The sequence below is a fragment of the Lacerta agilis genome, chromosome 2 (assembly GCF_009819535.1).
Source record: "Lacerta agilis isolate rLacAgi1 chromosome 2, rLacAgi1.pri, whole genome shotgun sequence".
In the NCBI taxonomy this organism is placed as follows: Eukaryota; Metazoa; Chordata; class Lepidosauria; order Squamata; family Lacertidae; genus Lacerta; species Lacerta agilis.
This window is the reverse complement of record NC_046313.1, coordinates 35,920,762-35,940,851: the sequence shown is the minus strand read 5'-3', so window position 1 is coordinate 35,940,851 and position 20,090 is coordinate 35,920,762.

The window sequence follows — 20,090 nt, the reverse complement described above, 5'->3', positions numbered from 1 at the left end:
TATTCAGTGACCGTGAATAAACACTTTATTCCTTGAGAGAGGTTGAGCTGTGGATATCCCTGCCTTCTCCACGTACTTACATCCCTGAAAACATATCAAGTTCTTGCTCATGAGAATATAAATCTGTCACAGCTGAGCTCATCAACTTCCTTTGAGCCACTCTGCCCTTCCCGATCTTAATTGGTGGCACTATTTAAAGGGATTTCCCCTTAGCGAAATGGTTAAATGCAAAGCATTGTGTCCAGCCTGCACTGGAAATGGTAGGCAAGCAACTCGGGGAAAAGATTGCGCTGGCCTCTGTGGCTTGACGTGTCCATCATGCCACCCTGTAATTAATAACAGATACCCTCTTCTGTCACTTGTGATGTTATCATCAGGAGTCTTATGTTTCAAAGTGAAGAGAAGCATGTAAATTAGGGGCAATTTGGTCTCTGAAACAGTCTTTATGGAGTGGAGATTTTAATGCTGTCAAGGGAATGAGATGCCTGGGGTCTGTTGCAAGGAAGCCATTCAGGAATGGGGCCGCTGAACCCTGTGTGTGTCTCATACATATACAAAATTGTTATGTTGTGTAATGGTGATAACAAATACATCCGCATGCCAGTCATTCTAAAGTGTGTACATATTACATTACAGAGCTAGCATGTCCCTGCTGTCTGTGCAATAAATGCTGAGAAATGAATGAATTCCTTTTTTTTTTTCACTTGAAAGCAAACAAGAATAGACAGTCTGCATAGGAGCTCAAGTCCTGGAGCAGGGACTGCACTTCACAGGTATGCTCAGCTTAAGGAAGACCAAGAAGTTGCAGTGCCTCTCGTGGATCTTCCCAAACTTCCCCCTTCTCCCTCCCTATGGTATCACATAGTGATGAGAGCTGAAGACTTCTGGGTGGCCTCAGCAGCACAAGTTTCTTTTAATTATTCAAACAATTAGCCAACAAGAACACACACACAGGTAAAGTTCTCATCACTTCAGCTGTGAGAAAAATTGTTATCATTTCTTTGCATATCCACAATTGATTACAGCTGAGAGGCACTTTGCATAGTGCAGTCGTAGCATGGCCCTTTAATGCTCTAAGACAGGAGTGGGGAAACCTGTGGTCCTCTTGATGTGTCCAGCCAGCCTGGCCAATGATCAGGGATTATGAGACATGTGGTCCAACAGGTTTCTGTTTTCCATTTCTTTCCCTCCACGTATCCCTCTTTAGGTAGTAAATGTTGCTGAGTATATTTGACTTGCAGTTATTTTTTAATAAAAACATCCAGATCCACTGTCAGATTAAGTTTTCTGTTTTGGATGGCGGTGGTTTTTTCCCCCTTTTATTAAACATTATCTAGACCCATGTGTGCACCACCAAATGACTAATTCTGCCCTGAATGAAAGTAATTCAGGCATCAGGCATCTTCTTTGATCATTCAATTGGCCTTTTAAAAACACTGTAGTTAAGAGTGTTATCTTCCTCTAAATGAAATTTAAGTTATGTTTAGAGAAGAGTTAACTCTTGAACCCATTATGGTTGCAACCACATCCTCAGGGCTGTTAGCCTACAGCTGAACTTGAAACTAAAATGAGAAGAAGAAAGAATCATGCTAACCTTGCTCCTTTACAGGAGTCAGCCGACAACTGTTGCTTTAACTCCTATTTGGTTATCTTGGTTTCTTTTCAAGGGGAGACAGCTATTAAATCTTAAACTCCATTCCAATGCATAGTAGCCTTCAACTTCTCCCCAGCTGCAACACTTTCCCAACATCCCTGCTCTCAGTTAAGCAAACATTATGACACGTTCTGATGGCTTTAAACAAACTTGATTGTTCCATGTTCCTGGTAGAGTAGGGTTATCTGTCTCGCTTTTAAAAATAAAGAACATTCATTCCTCTTTGCTATGTCGACTGGGACATCACTGAATCCTACAAGGAGATCTGTCGGTCTTGTTATAGTCATTGGCATTCCCATTTTCCTGTTTTTGAATGTAGCAAATATAGGTGTTTTATTTCTTGGGACAAGACAATGAATCAGAGGTAAAGTGCTGCATAGGAGACAGAGTGAAGTTGTGAAAGGTGATTGATGTCCGTTTTGCCTAGAAACCAACATTCTTTCAGAAGACATGGTCCATGCAAGATAAATTGTTCTACTGTAGGGAAAGGAGGAGCACCAGGGAAGCTGAGTAATCAAAGATGCTCACCAGTTTGATCGTGTGCAGGCAAACAAGGTATCCATATAACTCAAGCAACAATGCACTGATTTCTTGCTTATCGATCAACTCCGGCAACAGAGAGCTACCTTGCTTTTGTTCTCTCATGAAACTATTTCTGATATCTGGGAGCATGAGAGGGAAAAACCTACTGAGAGCTGTATTTTGATTTCCTTGTTCATTTACTGTTGATCAGTTCCTTGCTTAATGAACCCAGTCACACAATAAGGTGTGAGAGATTTATTTATTTTTTAAACCAGCCATTGTTCAGTATAGATTTCTGTACAGGCAATATATATTATACTGAGTCCAAAATGCAAAGACTGTTCACAATCCCTGCTACTTTTTGAATATGTCTATATTCACTGGTGTCTCTCAGTACTTTTAAAACAATCTCCTAACGGTACTTGGCAACATTCACTAGTGTCATTCCATAATTTCAATCATTCACCAGATGTGTGTGTAACTGATCGTATTCCCTCCTGGTTGTCGACAAGCTGCATTTTGGACATGCACCACTGTGATATATGTTGCTCTGACTGTGCATCTATATTCCAGCTGCACAGATGCTGTCGGTGTGCTTTTTCAGGAACTGCATTAAGCTGCACCTAATCTTTGCTTTGTTTCTTTGTGTTTGTTCTAGTTCCGAATTCTGGCACATCTCTAAAATGTTCACTCCACATGCAAAACAAAGCTCCCTGGGGGGGGGGGAATGGTCACGGTGCTGAAATGCTGCAGGAAATGATGCAACTTGATACCTTAAAATCACCTGGGAAAATGTGCTGCTTCAAAAACCTGGGGTAAAATGAAGCAACAGATACACCATCTCAAATCCAGACTGGCCTAGCAGTATAGGGGGTGGAAAATGCTTTGTTCTGGGTCACCATAAAATTGATAACTGTAAGATATCTCATGGGCATCGTAAGATATAGGGAAGTGTTCAGAGCAGACAGACATTTTACTGAAATAACAGGGACCAATGGAAATCCAAAGACCCCATGAATGGGGCTGGTACAGGAACTGGTACCACTGTATGGGACTCTTCACACATTATCAAGCTTGCAAACTGATTTGCATATGTTGTTCCATCACAAAGCTGTGAAAATGAAGGTTTAGCACAGATGATAGACCAGAGGTGGAGAGACAGACTGTGAACCTCCAGGTGTTGTTGGACTCTAGCTTCCATCAGTCCCCAGCCAGCATGGCCAATGGTTGGGGATGGAAGTTAAAGTCCAGCAATATATGAAGGGTCACTGAGCTCCTTTTTCCAGGTATTGACATAGCAGAGGTTTGCTTTGCACAATCATACGCATTACCAGCTTGTTAAAGTATTGATGGCAGGCAGCTGAATGAATGTCTCTGTTGATAAATACTGTATGTGAAATGGTATGATTGTTTCATGTGTGGTAGTATAGTGATAGTGACTCAGACTAGGTGTAGGGAGAGTCGTGTTCGAATCCCCACTCAGCCATGAAGTCCACTGGGTGACTTTGGGCCAGGCATCAGCTCTTAACAACAACCTGCCTCCCAGGATTGTTGGAGGGGTGAAATGGAGGGAGAGCTACCTTCAGCTTCTTGAAGGAAAGGTCATTCATTCATTAATAGCATATTGTACTTTGGCGCATTCATACAAGCAAGTCATTACTTGATGCTGCAGCCATCAAGTGATGAATCTGCTCACCAAGGTACCTTTAGAGTTGCATACCCTTTAGTCTGAAGAAGAGCTGTCTGTGCAAGCTTACCGGTATTTCTGAGAGCTAAATGCCACTCCTAGGGCGTACTCAAAGCTACTAACATGAGTCTGACCAAACTGTGGAAGGCAGTGGAAGACAGGAGTGCCTGGCGTGCTCTGGTCCATGGGGTCACGAAGAGTCCGACATGACTAAACAACAACAAGGGCTACAACCTATATCTGGAAACCCACTGCAGGTTCAAATATAGAGCTATTCAAACCATATCTATATTGTCCTGCTCTATCAGCTCAGATGTCTCACGGGGAAGCTGATCCAGTGTTCAAGGCACTGCTGGTCTTCGGTGAGCTCCTGGGGTCCTTGTATACTAGGTTTAGGAGCTGTTGTCGCTCCAAGTGCCTAGCTCCAAGTGAAGCCTTATATATGTTGGCAGGACTGTAGCGCAGGAAGCCCCACCTCCCCAGACAAGCTGGCTTACTGTTAAAAGGCCCTTGCCTTATTCTGCAGTCTTTGGCTTCTTCTGGGTTGGGGAAACAAGGGTACAGTGGGAGAAACCTCCTCTGAAATGGAAGTAGCCAATAAGACTGTGTCCTCCACATCTGAAGAAGGTCCTAGCAGTTCTTCCCCCAAGGATAGAGCCAGAGCCTTATCCTCTGAGTCAATCACACAGTGCATTATCTCTCAGTTATGAAGACACATAAGAACAGGCCTTATCCTATACCAGGTGAGATATTGTTCAGTCTTGTCTGATATGGTGTGCCATGGCTTAAAGCAGGCACATCCAACTCCCAAGAGACCGTGATCTACTCCCAGTATAAAAAAAACTGGCAGTGATCTACCCATTGACATTGGAGGGAGGAGGAGGGTTGATTGCCCAGAATTGTTGAGCTTTCTTTAGGAGGGAAGTGCCCAGAGTTGTTGAGCTTTTTGGGGAGGAGTTTTTTAGCCTTTCCCCCATAACTTTTTGTACACGATAAGGATCCCATGATCTACCAGGATCAGCTAGGGATCTACTGGTTGGACATCCCTGGCTTAAAGCAACAAGAGTCACCTGGGATCTTCTGCTTGTAAAGCACATGTTGTACCACAAAAATTACAGGTCCTCTGTGAACTGGTATGATCCTCTGACCAATAGTTACCGGTAAGTATTCTAAGTAGAGCTGCCAGGTATACCTAAATTTATGGGATAGGCCTGTATTTAAATATCCCATTCCTTCCAAGGTACACCAGCCATTTGGAACAGCAGTTTAACCAGTCAGTCGCCTGCTCTGGCCGGCTGCTGGCAGCAGCTCCCTGGGGTCTCAGATGGAATATTTCCCAGTTACCTAGGATAAGTGGAGATGCCAAGGACTAAACTGCCCCAGACTGCTGTGTTCCTAATATAGGATATGATTCTACAGCCAACTGCTGAGTGCTCCAGGTAGGGCTGCCATGTACTGTAAAGAGGCTGACTTCCATTGAAAATTTGCTTGCGTTCCAAAATACACCAGCCGCTTGGAAAAGTTCAGCTCTGCTGGGCCGTTTTTGGAGCGCTCAGGGATGGGGGGAGAAAGCGCAGACAGAAAACCCCGAGGCCAAAATATCTCCATTCCAGAATGATGCTGTTTCCAACTTGAGTCCCTCCATTCACTAACTGGCCAGCTTTGCTAATGGGTTGAGTCTGTTTAAAGCATCTGGTCAGCAGTCAAGACAGCTGAAAGAAGAGGGAGGCAGAGAGATAGAATAGGTGCATTAATCTTGCAAATTATGCCTATATCAGGAGGAAGGAAGAACTCAAGACAAAACCAGAAAAGCCGGCTTGTCCTGAAAACAATGTTCACCACTGTTTCCTACAAGGAGACATCTGCTTGAGAATTCTCTACTGTAAGAATCCTACTGTTATAGTTAGGGGGAATATCAATTCCCACCATTGCAAAGCATCCTGCTTTAGTACTTAAGAAGTGGAATATGTAGATGCCTTAACAGGCTAGCAACCTGATCCCCCAAAGCAAGTGTGTTAGTGGATTACCGGTAAGGAGGGAAGGAAGGTGTAGCAACTATGTGAGAGCATGTAGTCCTGAAGCTTTTCATTCATTACATTTATTCACTGCTTTTCACAGTGTCCCAAAGCAACATACAACATAAAAACTGCATATATCAGAATCACAAAACACAATAACTAAACATGCTCATCCAATATTATTTATAACAAGACAGATCCTACCCCCACCCCACCCAAAAAAGAGTACTAAAAGACCAGAAAACATAACTACCCTTCCAATTAAGAATCTAAGGCCAGGGCAAAAAGAAATGTTTTAGTCTAGCACCGAATAGCAAACAATTATGGTGCCAGGCATATCTCTTTGTTCCACAAATGGAGGGCCACCACTGAGAAGTTGCCACCCTCCACATCTTGCTGAACGTGGAGCTGTTTATTAAGAGATCCTGCCACCACATATGCTTAGATACCAACAAAGTACTAATGTCCATGCCATATCATCATCCATAGCAGTAGTAAAGTAGGTTATTGTAGGAATATTCTGTAAGAAAACAGATAATTGGTATTTAAATGGCTTATAGCAACACATATCTAACTTTATTTGGATTCTTCTGTACCTGTACAGTGCACTCTTGTCTATGTTTGCTCACAAACAAGTCCCACTGAGTTCAAGGAGGGACGCACAAAGAAGTCATGTAACAAATGAAGTTGCTAAATGCAACTTGGGTGCTAGGTCTTCTCTATATTGCCTCATGCATTCATTTCTGATTGGATCAGAGAAATGGGCCGAGCTGCCAACCAAGTTAACTGCATCACTAAAAACACAAAGGTAGTCCTTTGCTCTGTGTGGTCCTAGCATCTGAAGACCCTGATGTTATGGCCAGAACACAAAGCACAAAGACGCTCTCCTGACTTGACAACAGAGAACAAGAAGAGTAAGGGAGGGCACAGAGGGCGCACAGAGAGAGGCTGTTTGAATGAAGCAATCAGTGATAGCTGATGGGATGTGTCATCTCATATGCAAAAGGAACAGATGAAAACCATCTGCTTTTCACCAGCTCTTCTTTAACTTAGAAAAGGGGGGGGGGAGCAAGCTTGGAATGAACTGTTATCCGGATTTACTGCCAGCATCTGACCCACAATGGGGACTTTTTCTTCTTAAATTTATGGTCTCGTGTCTCATCATGTCATGACATCATCCAGCATGATGAATTTTAGGCAAGATGCACTCACATCTTGTTGGGAGCCAGGAGAAGACACTCTTGCAGCACTGGGTCAGCTCCCCAGGCTCCCCCATTTCTGAGAATCACTCGGCACATCTGCCATAGATAAGGCCAGAGGAAGCCGCCTCCCTCCCTCCCAAGATGTACTGCATCTAAGAGAGTTTTTTGTTTTGCTTTATTTAATGCAACATTTACTATTGTGTCTTCATGCTCCACCCTAAAGCTGGATTATTATTATTATTTTGTTTGTTTTTTTCTGCAAGGCAGCCAAACAGATTTAGGATCATAGGAATGATTTGTGTTGTTTTTCTCTTGGCAGCAAAGTGCAACCCTTCTGAGACTGGGAGGGAATCTGAAACACCACATCTCCATAACTTACAAAAGAACTTGGAATTGGAAGGGCGATGGGGCAAAGCATTTGACACATTCCCTAGTTAAGAGAGAAATGCAGGCCAAGATGGGACATACAGAGTTCCCAGGGGCCTTTAAACAGATGAGAAGCTCTTAGGTGGCCAGGGCAAGTTTTCTGCAGTTTCTCTGAACCTTACACTCAGAGCTGTCAAGTAAATCTGCAGAGAATTTATGGAAGGGCAATAAATTATGAGAGATTTAAGCACACTATCTTTGAAGAAAATCTGAAGGAAACTGAGGGCCAGTCTATATGCTACAGGAGTTGTCAGCGCAGTGGTTGTGGATACCAATGTACACACCAGGATCTCCTGTGTGGCCCATGAAAAGTCTCAGTAAAGATCCCCTCAAAAATCCACAATGCATGAGAGATTGTTTCCTCTTCCTGCTCTGTTCCTCTTTTGTGTGGCTTGGGCTCTCCTGCATCAAACACTTAAACATGCCCAAATTGAGCAGATGAGAGATGCAAAGGGCTTCTCATTGGGAGAAAGCACAACAGTGGCTGATGTAGGCATCTTTCCAACTGGTGGGGGCATGCCGGCACCATTTTGCAGTCCTGTCTCTACATCCTTCCCTAAATCCACATCTGTTTGACTGGACACCCACGCATTAATCAGCTTCATTCATTGTTCTGTGATACTTCCCCACATTATTGCTGTCTGGAGACGCACTATTGTGCAATCAAAGCAAGACCTACACACACACCTTGAATACTTGTGGTATGAAAAGTTACAGGATTTCAGCAAAAAGCATTGGGACGTCCATGTGTGCTAATTGGAAACAATGCAGCCCGACCACCCCAAAACTTTTGCAGGTGCAAACAGTTTTGAAAGTGGAATCATCCTTAGCTGCCCCATACCATCATAAACACAAATAATCATGAATGCACAATAAGAAAAAAGTCATCTGGAGCAGTCCTGGATTACACAAAGGCAATACAGAGAGCAAGGAGAAGGAAGCTGACAGGCAGTGCCACCCCTTGGACTGGTTTTAAGTAAAAATACAAGCAGGTAGGAAATGGCTGAGGGCAGAGTAAGGTTGGTGGGGCAGTGCCCCCATTTGTCCTAATGGACCTGCCTCCATTGCAAGTATGTATATGAGCACTGTGGATTACTGGTATTTCAATGCACAATACAGCTCTCTCAGTCCTACATCACAGCCACTGTGTTTACAGAGGCAGTCCTAGGTTCAATCCAAGGCATTTCCAGCATGGGGGATCTCGGACAAGAAATCTGGAAATGTAAAGCCTCTGCCCGAGACCATGGAAAACCTCCGGCACTCTGAGCAGGCAGCACTGAGCTAGGATGGCCAACAATTTGACTCGGTGTAAAGCAGCGTCAACTATTTCTCTGCAATCATTTCTGACAGAGATCTTTTGGGAAACACAAGAAATCTCTATGCTCCTGTAGCTCTGCAGCGAATCCATTTGGCTTCTGCACCCTTTTCCTACGCTGCTGCCTCATTTTCATGGCCTCCTGAGAAAGGGGGAGGGAAGAAACCCTTTTAGTTCATGCACCAGGTCATGACCCCAGGATTTGCAAGACATTATTAAAGTTTAGCAGATGAATCACTTCTATGACAGGGAACTTCTGCCTAAGCATTTGACTCAAATATAGCTTCCTAATCAAGGAGACAAAGGGTTCTTTTTCTCTAAAAGTCTGGCCCATTTCCATCTCCCTCCCAGGTCTATAAACATGGTGAATATAAACACTGACTTGATTCCAAGAGTAAAAAGGGGGAGCCAAAGTAAAAAGGTTGCTTGACAGTGACTCCATTTCTACTCTCCATTTCTACATCTTTTTACAGTTGCAGAAAAAACAAATTTACGCAGCCTCCCATCAGTGCTGTTGTTGTTGTCTTAGAAATTAGCTTCACATTATAAATTAGCTGCACCGCATACAAGTAATACTTCTTAGGTTACATTACATGGGCAGCTCAAGCAGCAGGGGTGGTATAATAAATCCTGTGTAAAGTTACCAAATTCTCTGCATTCCTTGACTTCCCAGTCTGTGTCAAATGTCAAATTTCTTGCTGGAGCAACACAAGCAAGATCCAGAGCCACTGAGTTACGTGGGTTCTCCAGCCATCTCAGAGCAGCGTTCTTAGAGCTGAACGACAACGCTGATAAAACATTGTAAATGTGACTTCACACTATCGTATCACATTTTGATACTTCATATCTGAAGCCTCACCCAGCTTGTGGATTACATACGCATGCCGGGAATCCAGCAATTGCTGCTCTTAGCATCATCAACATCACCTTCGATTGCAATATCTTTTTTTTACAGCCTTTTTATCTTGCCCATGCTGTCAACGACCCAATAAAGTAGCCATGACCTGTGGTGCTATGTCCAAGTGTCAACTGCAGGTGTCAGGGAAATTATTCAAAGAATCATACCCTGCCTTTCGATAAGCAACTTCTTAAGGTGGCTCGCAACAGAAAGGTTTCTAGGTTGTTGTTTTCAATGAGAATTTAAAGATCTTTTTGAGTTCATTGTATATTATGTCCCAAAATTCTCGTATCTTCACACAGTCCCACCACATGTGCATTAAGGTGCCCTCCCCTTTTTTACATCTCCAACAAATGTTTGAGGGGTTTTTTATATACATTTTGGCCAACATGGCCAGAGTCAAGTACCATTGATAAAACCAGGGCCGTCTTAAGCATATCAGGCGCCCTGGTGCGGCCAGCGAACTTGCGCTCCCGCGCTCCGATGGGCAGCCGGAGGGTGCGGCGTGGCCGGGCAGCTTGCGCTCCACCGGGCAGCCGGAGAGCATGGCGCGGCCGGCCGGTTCGCGCTCCCGCTCTCTGCTGGGCAGCCAGAGGGCGCTGCCGGTGGGCGCTGCCGGCGGGGCTGGAGGGCAGAGGCGCCCTCCAGGCCATTGTGCCCTGGCACCTTGCGCCAGTAGGCTCAATGGTTAAGACGGCTCTGGATAAAACATTTTCATCACATTTTCTTTCAAGTTATAACATGTAGTGAACTTTATATCTTCTCTCCAGACCCTTTCCCCATTCATTCATGTAGATGTTATGTCTAAAATCCTGGGCCCAACAGACCATAACTGATTTCACCTCTTCCTCCTTGACTTCCCAGGAACCTTCAGGACAGGACAGAGAATGTGTATATGAGGAGGGGAGGGGGAGAGATACCACATTCCCCTCTCTTTTTGCATTCGTTTGCTCATTCAGGAAATGCAATCAAGGGAAAGTTAATTTACTATATCAGCTTCTTTTCAAGAAGCTTAAGAAACCACAAATAAGGTCTGTGGATTCAGACTTCAAGGATTCTCACCAGCTGTGGCCAAGAGAAAACATCTGCGGGGAAAGGAACTGGCCATTTACTTTCTGAAATTGTCAGTGAAACTCAAGAGGAGGACAGCCGTTCTGCAAGCCTCATGTAACCCGGCTGCTGTTAGTGGAGTTCTTGAACATAACTGATTCGCATTGCTCCACCACCATAGTTTCAAACTTACTCAGCTTACAGGAAATACGGACGCATACTTATGCCTCCGCAAATCATAATATTCTACAAAAGGGGAAGAAAACTATTTTGAGGGTGCAATACCCCTAAGAATTGGATTTCAGCCAATCAAGGTGGCATGTAAAGAGTTATTTGCTTCACAGGGTATTTTGTAAGTTGTTTGCTGACAGTCAGACTGGAATATGCAATGCGGTAGTTAAAAAGAGACCCTTCTTTCTTTTCTTTGTAATTTATTTGTTATTATAGTTACAAAATATGAAAAAAAATAGTTCTAATCAAGATCACAAACTGGGGAGAGAAAGGTTGAGCCTGTCTTCTCCACACACTGCAGTTTCACTGAAAACCAGGAAGCCTACATCTGATATTTAATTTTTAAAAACAAAAACAAAACATCAGACATGGTTGATAATAATCATGCTATTAAAGTAATGTCTGGTTTGGTCCTCAGTGTGAATTTATGTTGGGGACTGGGTTGGGTTGGGGGGTGAGGAGAATAAGGAAGATCACAGGCTATATATCAAACTGAATCTGGGAGTTACATTTGCTCCGATCATTTGGGGAAACAGTATTCACAGCCAAAGTGGATTGCCTTGTATTTGTACTGGGATATTTAATCACTCCTGCTTAGCCAACCGTAGAGTGTGTATGTATGCACACTCTCTTGGGCAATTTGTAAGCCTTGTATGAACAAGCCTTGAGTGCTATAATCTAAAATATCAAAGGTGAGAAGACGTACAAGTTGCCTATGACCTGCCTCTGCAGGATATTTACATAGCGTCAACCACCACCCTAACAAGGCGCCAATAAATTACAATTCAAATTAGATATAAAGCACCACCATGATATGATTAATAGTTTGAACAGGCTGCCAAAGAAGGGGGTGGATTAGCCACCACTTTGCAACCTTCACATCAAGTCCTAGTACAATTTGAAAAAGATATGGTTATTGATTCCACCCTTCATCTTACCCAACAAAGGAAGAGTAAAGCTAAGCAACATAGTCAGCATGATGCTTGTCACACACACACACCCCTCCACACACAAGGCACTTATGTGCAGTTTGTAGGCCTCTGCCTTAAAAAAGTAAACAATATTTTACAGGATCCATCTCATCCGGGATATAGTCTTTTTGTACCACTGCCTTCGGGCAAGAGATATAGAACAATTAAAGCAAGAAAAAATACATTAAAAAATAGTTTCTACCCCAGAGCTATAACCATCTTAAATGCTGTAACCAGATAATATGACCTTGGAGAGTTGTGATGGGTGTGTATGTGTGTGTGTGTATGTGCATGTGTGGCTGAAAATGTGTTTTTGTCTTGTTTTTATGGGATGGCATACAATTTTGTTGCACTTGTACAACGTTGTACTTGTACAATGACAATAAAGAAATCTTATCTTATCTTATCTTCTTAGAATCTTAGCACTTAAAACCAAGTCTAAGTTTCTAGTCCTCATGTCTGAAGATGTTCATTTGAAAATGAGATGTCAGAGGTGGTAGTTTGCCCCCACAAACACACAGCAAGTTTGTTTTTAAAAGATCAAAACCAGAAAGCTTCTCTCTTTCTCTTTCTCTCTCCCTCTCTCTCTCTCTCTCACACACACACAAAATCCTAGTCCCTGTGTTGAAAATCCATTCATAATTGTATGGTACCTTTTCATTATAATGAAATGTGGATATTGGCACTGCCAGTTTTGTTTGGATTATCCAGTGATGAATATCGGCGCAACACAAATGTGTAAAACTCCTCCAAGTCATGTAACTTACTTTTTATGGTTGATCCTCAGTGATATGACCAGGGCTCTTCACAACAAGATAATTTTTACTTTTTCATCACATGCTGCAAACTGCACAAGCAGCGCCACAAGAATGCAACAGACCTGTTCATCCAGTTTGTATCTGTGTTATGCAAATTAACTTATTAGTGGCACAGGATTATTTTTTTTTTTTACTTTTTGGTAAATGATTGTGCAAATGAGCAACGACCCATGACACGTTTTCAGCATGCCCTACCGTATGCACCTAAGCAAGGTGCCCAGTGCTGAGCAAAGACATATGAAAACATAAACGCTTGGAAATATGATTGTATGTGAACTGCTTTCACTCTGTAAGCAACTGATGAGTGTACGCTGTAAGACACCAGTGAACTCAGAAGAGGGAACCTGGCAGGGCTCAGGCACCATACTGTGTACACTGGATGCTGATAGGTGGAGAGATATTCTTAAGTGGGCCCCTCATACATCTACTCACACAGTTCCCAGCTCTCCAAGAGAACAGCCAAATCGTTGCTTTGTTAAACAGAGGATATACAAGACTAGCACTGAGGCCAGTTTGCACAGAACTGAACTGTTAGGGGGCTGAAACACACACACACACAATATAAATCCCACCCACTGAGTCTTTGGAGGACCAATGGTTGTACCCAAACACCTTTTAATCCTCTATACCAGGGGTGGCCAACTTCCAAGAGACTGTGATCTACTCACAGAGTTAAAAACTGGCAGTGATCTACCCCCTTTTGGGGGGGGGTTCAGATCGAGGTCATTGAGCTTTTTTTAGAAGGAAAGCCATCCACGTTTTGGGGGGTTTGGGTCAAAGCTGAGCTTTTTTTAGGAAGGGAAGCCCTGTTTGGGGGGCTTCAGGGCAAAGATGTAGAGCTTTTTTTAGGGGAGCCAAAGTTGCTGAGCTTCTTTGTGGGGAGCCAGTGATCTACCAGTAGATCGTGATCTACCTGTTGGACATGCCTGCTCTATACATTGTGTACCACAGATGAAGTGGCTGCCATCTGCCTTGCGGTTTTCACAACCCAACACCGCACAACCATAGCCACTTGACAGTGGCAACAAGGTAAGCCAATCAACTCAGACCAGACCAGATGACATGACTTGGAGAGCCCATAGCAGTCCTGCCAATCTTATATGAAAACGATTCTAGACTTTCCATAGAAGCATGGCTGTGTCAGTCTGTTGCAGCAAACACATCAAAGAGTCTTGTGGCACCTTAAAGACAAATGTGTTTATTAAGGCATAGACTATAGTGCATGAAAACTGGTGCCATAATAAATGGGTCCGGTCTTTGAGGTGCCACAAGACTCTTTGTTGTTGTTGTTTTTCTGGGCTTGGCTCCAGTAGGAGCAACTCGTCGGTGACAGAAGATGCAGAACAGGTTCCTGCTAAACCCATATCCAGATCCTGCCCTGGAATCTGACCACCAGTTCATCTTAGACTGCAGCATCTACCCTCTGACCCTTTGCCACCAGCAACACGGGGCCACACCATTTGCCTCTGACCACCACTGGTCCCTAACACATGGAAAGAACATCGTCAGATAATAAGGCGACCGAAATGACTAGTTTGCATCAAACCAACAGTCCCATCTAGCTAGTAGCAATTGGCAAGGAAGGGGCGCTTACCAACCTCCCATCACCAATGTTGCAGCAGCTTACTGAGAGAAGAAGAAGAAGAAGAAGAAGAAGAAGAAGAAGAAGAAGAAGAAGAAGAAGAAGAGGAGGAGGAGGAGGAGGAGGAGGAGGAGGAGGAGGAGGAGGAGGAGGAGGAGTTTGGATTTGATATCCCGCTTTTCACTACCCGAAGGAGTCTCAAAGCGGCTAACATTCTCCTTTCCCTTCCTCCCCCACAACAAACACTCTGTGAGGTGAGTGGGGCTGAGAGACTTCAGAGAAGTGTGACTAGCCCAAGGTCACCCAGCAGCTGCATGTGGAGGAGCGGAGACACGAACCCGGTTCACCAGATAACGAGTCTACCGCTCTTAACCACTACACCACACTGGGAGATGTGGAGGAGGGCTGAGGTGAGATCAGAGTGGTGTGAATGCACTGGAGGGAGCACCGGAATAACTCCACCAATATGTTTGTACTGTGCTAAACTCACCACTGCCTTGCCCCTCTTCCTCCTGGTAAGCCACAGCCATGTGGGCGAAGGGAGGCCAAGTAAGTGCACTGATGGCTGCTTATGAGAGTAGCCAGTGTGGAATTTGAGTCCCATCAGCATGACCAATAGTCAGGGATGATGGGAGTTGTAGTTCAGCAGCATCTGGAGAACACCATGCCAGCTACCCTGTTCTAGCTTATTATTATGCTTTCTGCAGTAGTGGGAGCTGGTTCCTTTCAGAGGAAGTGTATGACAACCAGTGATCAGTTCCTGCTCCATCACTGCTTCTAGCAGCTAGTCTCTAGACCAGGGGTCAGCAAACTTTTTCAGCAGGGGGCTGGTCCACTGTCGCTCAGACCTTGTGGTGAGCCGGACTATATTTAGAAAAGGGGGGGGGGAGAGAATGAATTCCTTTCCTATGCCCCACAAATAACCCAGATATGCATTTTAAATAAAAGCACACATTCTACTCATGTAAAAACACCAGACAAGCCCCACAAATAACCCAGAGATGCATTTTAAATAAAAGGACACATTCTACTCATGTAAAAACACGCTGATTCCTGGACCGTCCACGGGCCGGATTGAGAAGGCAACTGGGCTGGATCTAGCCCCTGGGCATTAGTTTGCCTAGCTAGACACCCTGTTACCAACTATCTAATCTATCTATCATCTATCTATCTATCTACCATCTATCTAGTATACTGTCCATCATCTGAGGATTCCAACATAAAAATACACAATGAGAACACAAAACCAATAACCCCCCTCCCAGAAAAGCCAATGGCCAAAAGGGGGGCAGGCGCAGCTAGCGTCACACCCAGCAACAGGCTTTCTGCCTGTAGCAACCACACCAAAGAAGGCAGGGTGGGAAAAGGGGGAAGGAAGAACAAAAGAGCCAGAGGGAGACCGTGCTGGTGCCAAGAAACAGTCACCTTTGAGCATCTACCAAATACAGCACAGCAGTCAGCATTGCAAATGCAAATCCACGCTGTTGGTGCAAGCTGCCTGGCCCAGAGAAGCACACTGGCATTGGGCAACTGGAGCCAGATGGGTGTCGATCCTGGCCTGGAGCAGCAATCAGCTCCTTGCCAGCCTTTACCTGCCTTTTCAGCTCAAGCCAAGCAAAAGTGCTAAACCGGAATGCCCTGTATTTTGGGAGCCTGGTTCTTCAGTCCACCTACATGAGGCAATCTGTTGGGGGTGCAGAAAGCTTTCTGTATGGAAAGAATGGCTTATATCCTAATTATAAGGCAGAAGGAAGGCCCACTTAGAGCCGAGCTGTATTGATAGTGGATAACAACCCATGGTGGGGAACAACTGCCTACAAATGTGTCATCATGCTTTGATGGTGTTTCCTGCTTGTCAGGGTTTTGGACTGGATGGCCCTTGTGGTCTCTTCCAACTCTATGATTCTAGGATTCTATCAATCCCCAATGTTCCATTTCTTTGTTGCCTGCTCAGTGCAGTCCAAGTACATTGTGCTCCTCCTCCTGATACGGCCAACTCTTTAGAGAAAGGATGCAGCCATCCAGATGCTGTTGGACTACAAATCTTATCATTCCTGACCATTGGCCATGCTGGCTGGAGCTGAAGGGTACTGGAGTCCCAGAACTGAGGAAGGGCCACAGCTCAGTAGTACCCAGTACACCTGCTTTGTACCCAGAATGTCTCAGGTTCAATCCCCAGCATCTCCAGCTAAAGACAGGGAATACACCATCTCTAAAACCCTGGATAACATCAGCTGGTCAGTGTGGACAATACCAAGCTAGATGGACCAACGGTCTGACTTGGTAGAAGATAAAACATCTGGATGGCCAGAGGTTCCCTGGCCCTGATTTATAGAGCCTCAGCTACCCCCTACATATGGTGATGTCTGAAGCAGGCTGCTTTGCCCTGAATCTCCTAATTAATATAGTAAAGGAAGCAGTAATAGGAAACGCAGGCCTCACCAACCAATTAAAGGTGGTGCATTTTGAGAAAAGCAATGACACAGCTTTTGAGCTACAGCAGACAAGAGCACCTGGTTTCACCACTGTTGTCTTTTTAAAGGAAGAGCCCAGTTTAAAAAGGAAGGCTTAATTAATGAAAGAACAATTAGGTATGGATGGGTCTCATTTAGAGCCAGCTCCTCTCTGTGCCAGCCATTTGTCTGAGGCGGTCTGCAAGTGCTTTGAGGAGGCAGTACATCTTCTTACTACTCTGGTGTTCTTAGGAAAGCCACAATTTCTGAATGAGTGGGTGTTAAAAGCAGCATCTTCTTTCTGTTGAAATGGTGGCTTCCCCCCTTTTCTTTTCTTTTTTTACCTAGGAGGAAGCTTTGCAAGGTTGTTATATGTTGCTATATTAAGTGTTGTCTGGAGTCACCACTTTTGAGCAGGATCAGGGAACCTGTTTTGTTCCAGATGATGAACTCTAATGCCCATCAGTCCCAGCCAGCATGGCAAATAAGCAGGGATTATGCGAGTTTTAGTCGAGAAACTTCTGGAGAACCAAACATTCCCCATCTCTGCCTTAGAGGTAAAACATGTCTAAGTGCACACTGGATTGGAATGGGGTGGCTGGAATCCTGAACAGCAGTGCTTCATTTTGTTGCAGTTCCCACCAGTTTGTATTAAAAGATCCCTTTGCTTAGTGTAGAAGAGAAGTCGTAGAATCATAGAGTTGAAAGGGAAGCTCAGGATCATCTAGTCCAACCCCCCTAATGTAGGAATATGTTGCTGCCCCATATGGGGATTCAACCTGCAACCTTGGTGTTATCAGTACCACTCTCTAACCAACTGAGCTATCCAGGCTCGTCCTTCCTGCCTCCATCGCTGCTTACATATGCTCTTCCAGTTCTTAACTTCTGGATGATGAACTAAATGTACTTTTTATAATAATAAAAACCCACCCTAAAATTCAAATAAATGGAAATAAAACTGTGCTACAAACCGGTTTGACTTTGTTTGAGTCAGCATTTCCCTAATTAACTGGAGAGGCCTGTTTGGTGAATAGGTTGCTGGAAGTTGGCAAATCCCACCTACCCGTCCAAATCTCCTTGGCACTTTAATTACTACTGTGTCAGCAAACATGACTGCACAGGAAAACTGGTGCTTCTGACTCTGCTAAGTACATGGACATCCCCCAATTCCTGGCTCTGTTCCACTAATACATCACCCTAATGCTCCCTTCTCTATTCAGTGCAGAGTGTTGCGGTTGCACAGCTCTAAATTAAGTTCTAAATATGGTATTGTTGTGAGTTTGGGGGAGAGTCAGGCTGTATGATGCCTGAGTCCCTTCTAATTCCATCATCCAGCAAAGGGTTAAAATATAATGGAGGATCCCATTGTTGAATGGCAAGGGCAATAATGGCCCCTAAGTATGGGTTGTTAGTATAAGAAAGGACATTTCTCTGTGCCAGAGGGCAAATGGGTGGGCCCCCTCCTTCACCTGGCTGAAAGACAATAGCCAGAGAGTCACATCTGGGCTTTTTGTGATGGGAAGTGAAGTGATGCATAAATAAAGGCTTTCTAGACTTGCACTTTTTGAGTCTACATGCCCACACACACTTGATGTTCAGACACAGGGGAACCTCCTGGCCTTTTAGTTTTCCTGTGACTCACACTCTCACCATCTCCCCGTCTAGTTGAAACTGGGTAGCTCCCAGCAAGTCTTGCAAAGCAAAAGGAGAACCAAGTGCCCCGAGGGAGTTGTGTATGTTAATTCTGGAGAAAGGCAGAGATGATATGATAGCCATCTTCAAATGTCTCAAGGGCTGTCGCATGGAAGATTGAACAAGCTTGTTTTCTTCTGCTCTGGAGGGTAGGACCTGAACTTCTGGCTTCAAGTTGCAAGAAAGGAGATTCTGACTAAATATCAAGAAGAACTTTCTGATGGCAAGAGCTGTTTGACAGTGGAACGGACTCCCTCGGAAGGTGGTGGGCTCTCCTTCCTTGGAGGTTTTTAAGCAGAAGTTGGATGGCCATCTTGGTACAGATGGTGACAGCAGTCACGAAATTAGAAGACGCCTGCTTCTTGGGAGAAAAGCAATGACAAACCTAGACAGCATCTTAAAAAGCAAAGACATCACCTTGCCGACAAAGGTCCGTATAGTTAAAGCTATGGTTTTCCCAGTAGTAATGTATGGAAGTGAGAGCTGGACCATAAAGAAGGCTGATCGCCGAAGAATTGATGCTTTTGAATTATGGTGCTGGAGGAGACTCTTGAGAGTCCCATGGACTGCAAGAAGATCAAACCTATCCATTCTCAAAGAAATCAGCCCTGAGTGCTCACTAGAAGGACAGATCCTGAAGTTGAGGCTCCAGTACTTTGGCCACCTCATGAGAAGAGAAGACTCCCTAGAAAAGACCCTGATGTTGGGAAAGATGGAGGGCACAAGGAGAAGGGGACGACAGAGGATGAGATGGTTGGACAGTGTTCTCGAAGCTACTAACATGAGTTTGGCCAAATTGCGAGAGGCAGTGAAGGATAGGCGTGCCTGGCGTGCTCTGGTCCATGGGGTCACGAAGAGTCGGACACGACTGAACGACTGAACAACAACAATGGATGGCCATCCGTCATGGAAGCTTTAGTTGAGATTCCTGCACTGCCGGGGTTTGGACTGGATAACCCCTAAGAGTCTCTTCCAACTACAATTCTATGATTCACCCATTAGTTTTAGGGCATGTTACATCATTCAATATATTACTCCAACCCTGACCTGCCCAGTCATTAAAGTTACTCCAGGATGGGTGGCGGTGTGTGCTGCATTATGCAATTGTAACGTCTACTGTTGCAAGAATTTTGCAAGCAACCTGATCCTTCACTTTTTCCAGCTGTGTCTCTTCATTCTTGTTTTTGGAACACTCTTGTGTCTGCATTTAACTGGCAATGGCTCTCCAGGTTGCAGACAAGGTGTCTCTTACAGGCCTACCTGGAGATTCTGCAGGTTGAACCTGGAACCTTCTGAATGAACGTCCCTCCCTCTGCATTTCTGTGCTTGACTTGGAGGATGAAGCTTGTTTGCTTTTAGACTGGCACAGAGCCTAATCAGGAGCACTCACTCACCTGCATGGAGTTCATGGTCACCTTTGGTTGCCAGAAGAGTGTTTCAGAGCCATGGGGTGTTATACTGTTATCTTTATTTTGTAGGGCACAACATCAAGCCGTGGGCTAAAAAGAGCGACAGGGACACATACAGCATTTCCCACTAACCTAGGATCCTTCTCACCCCTCAATAAATAA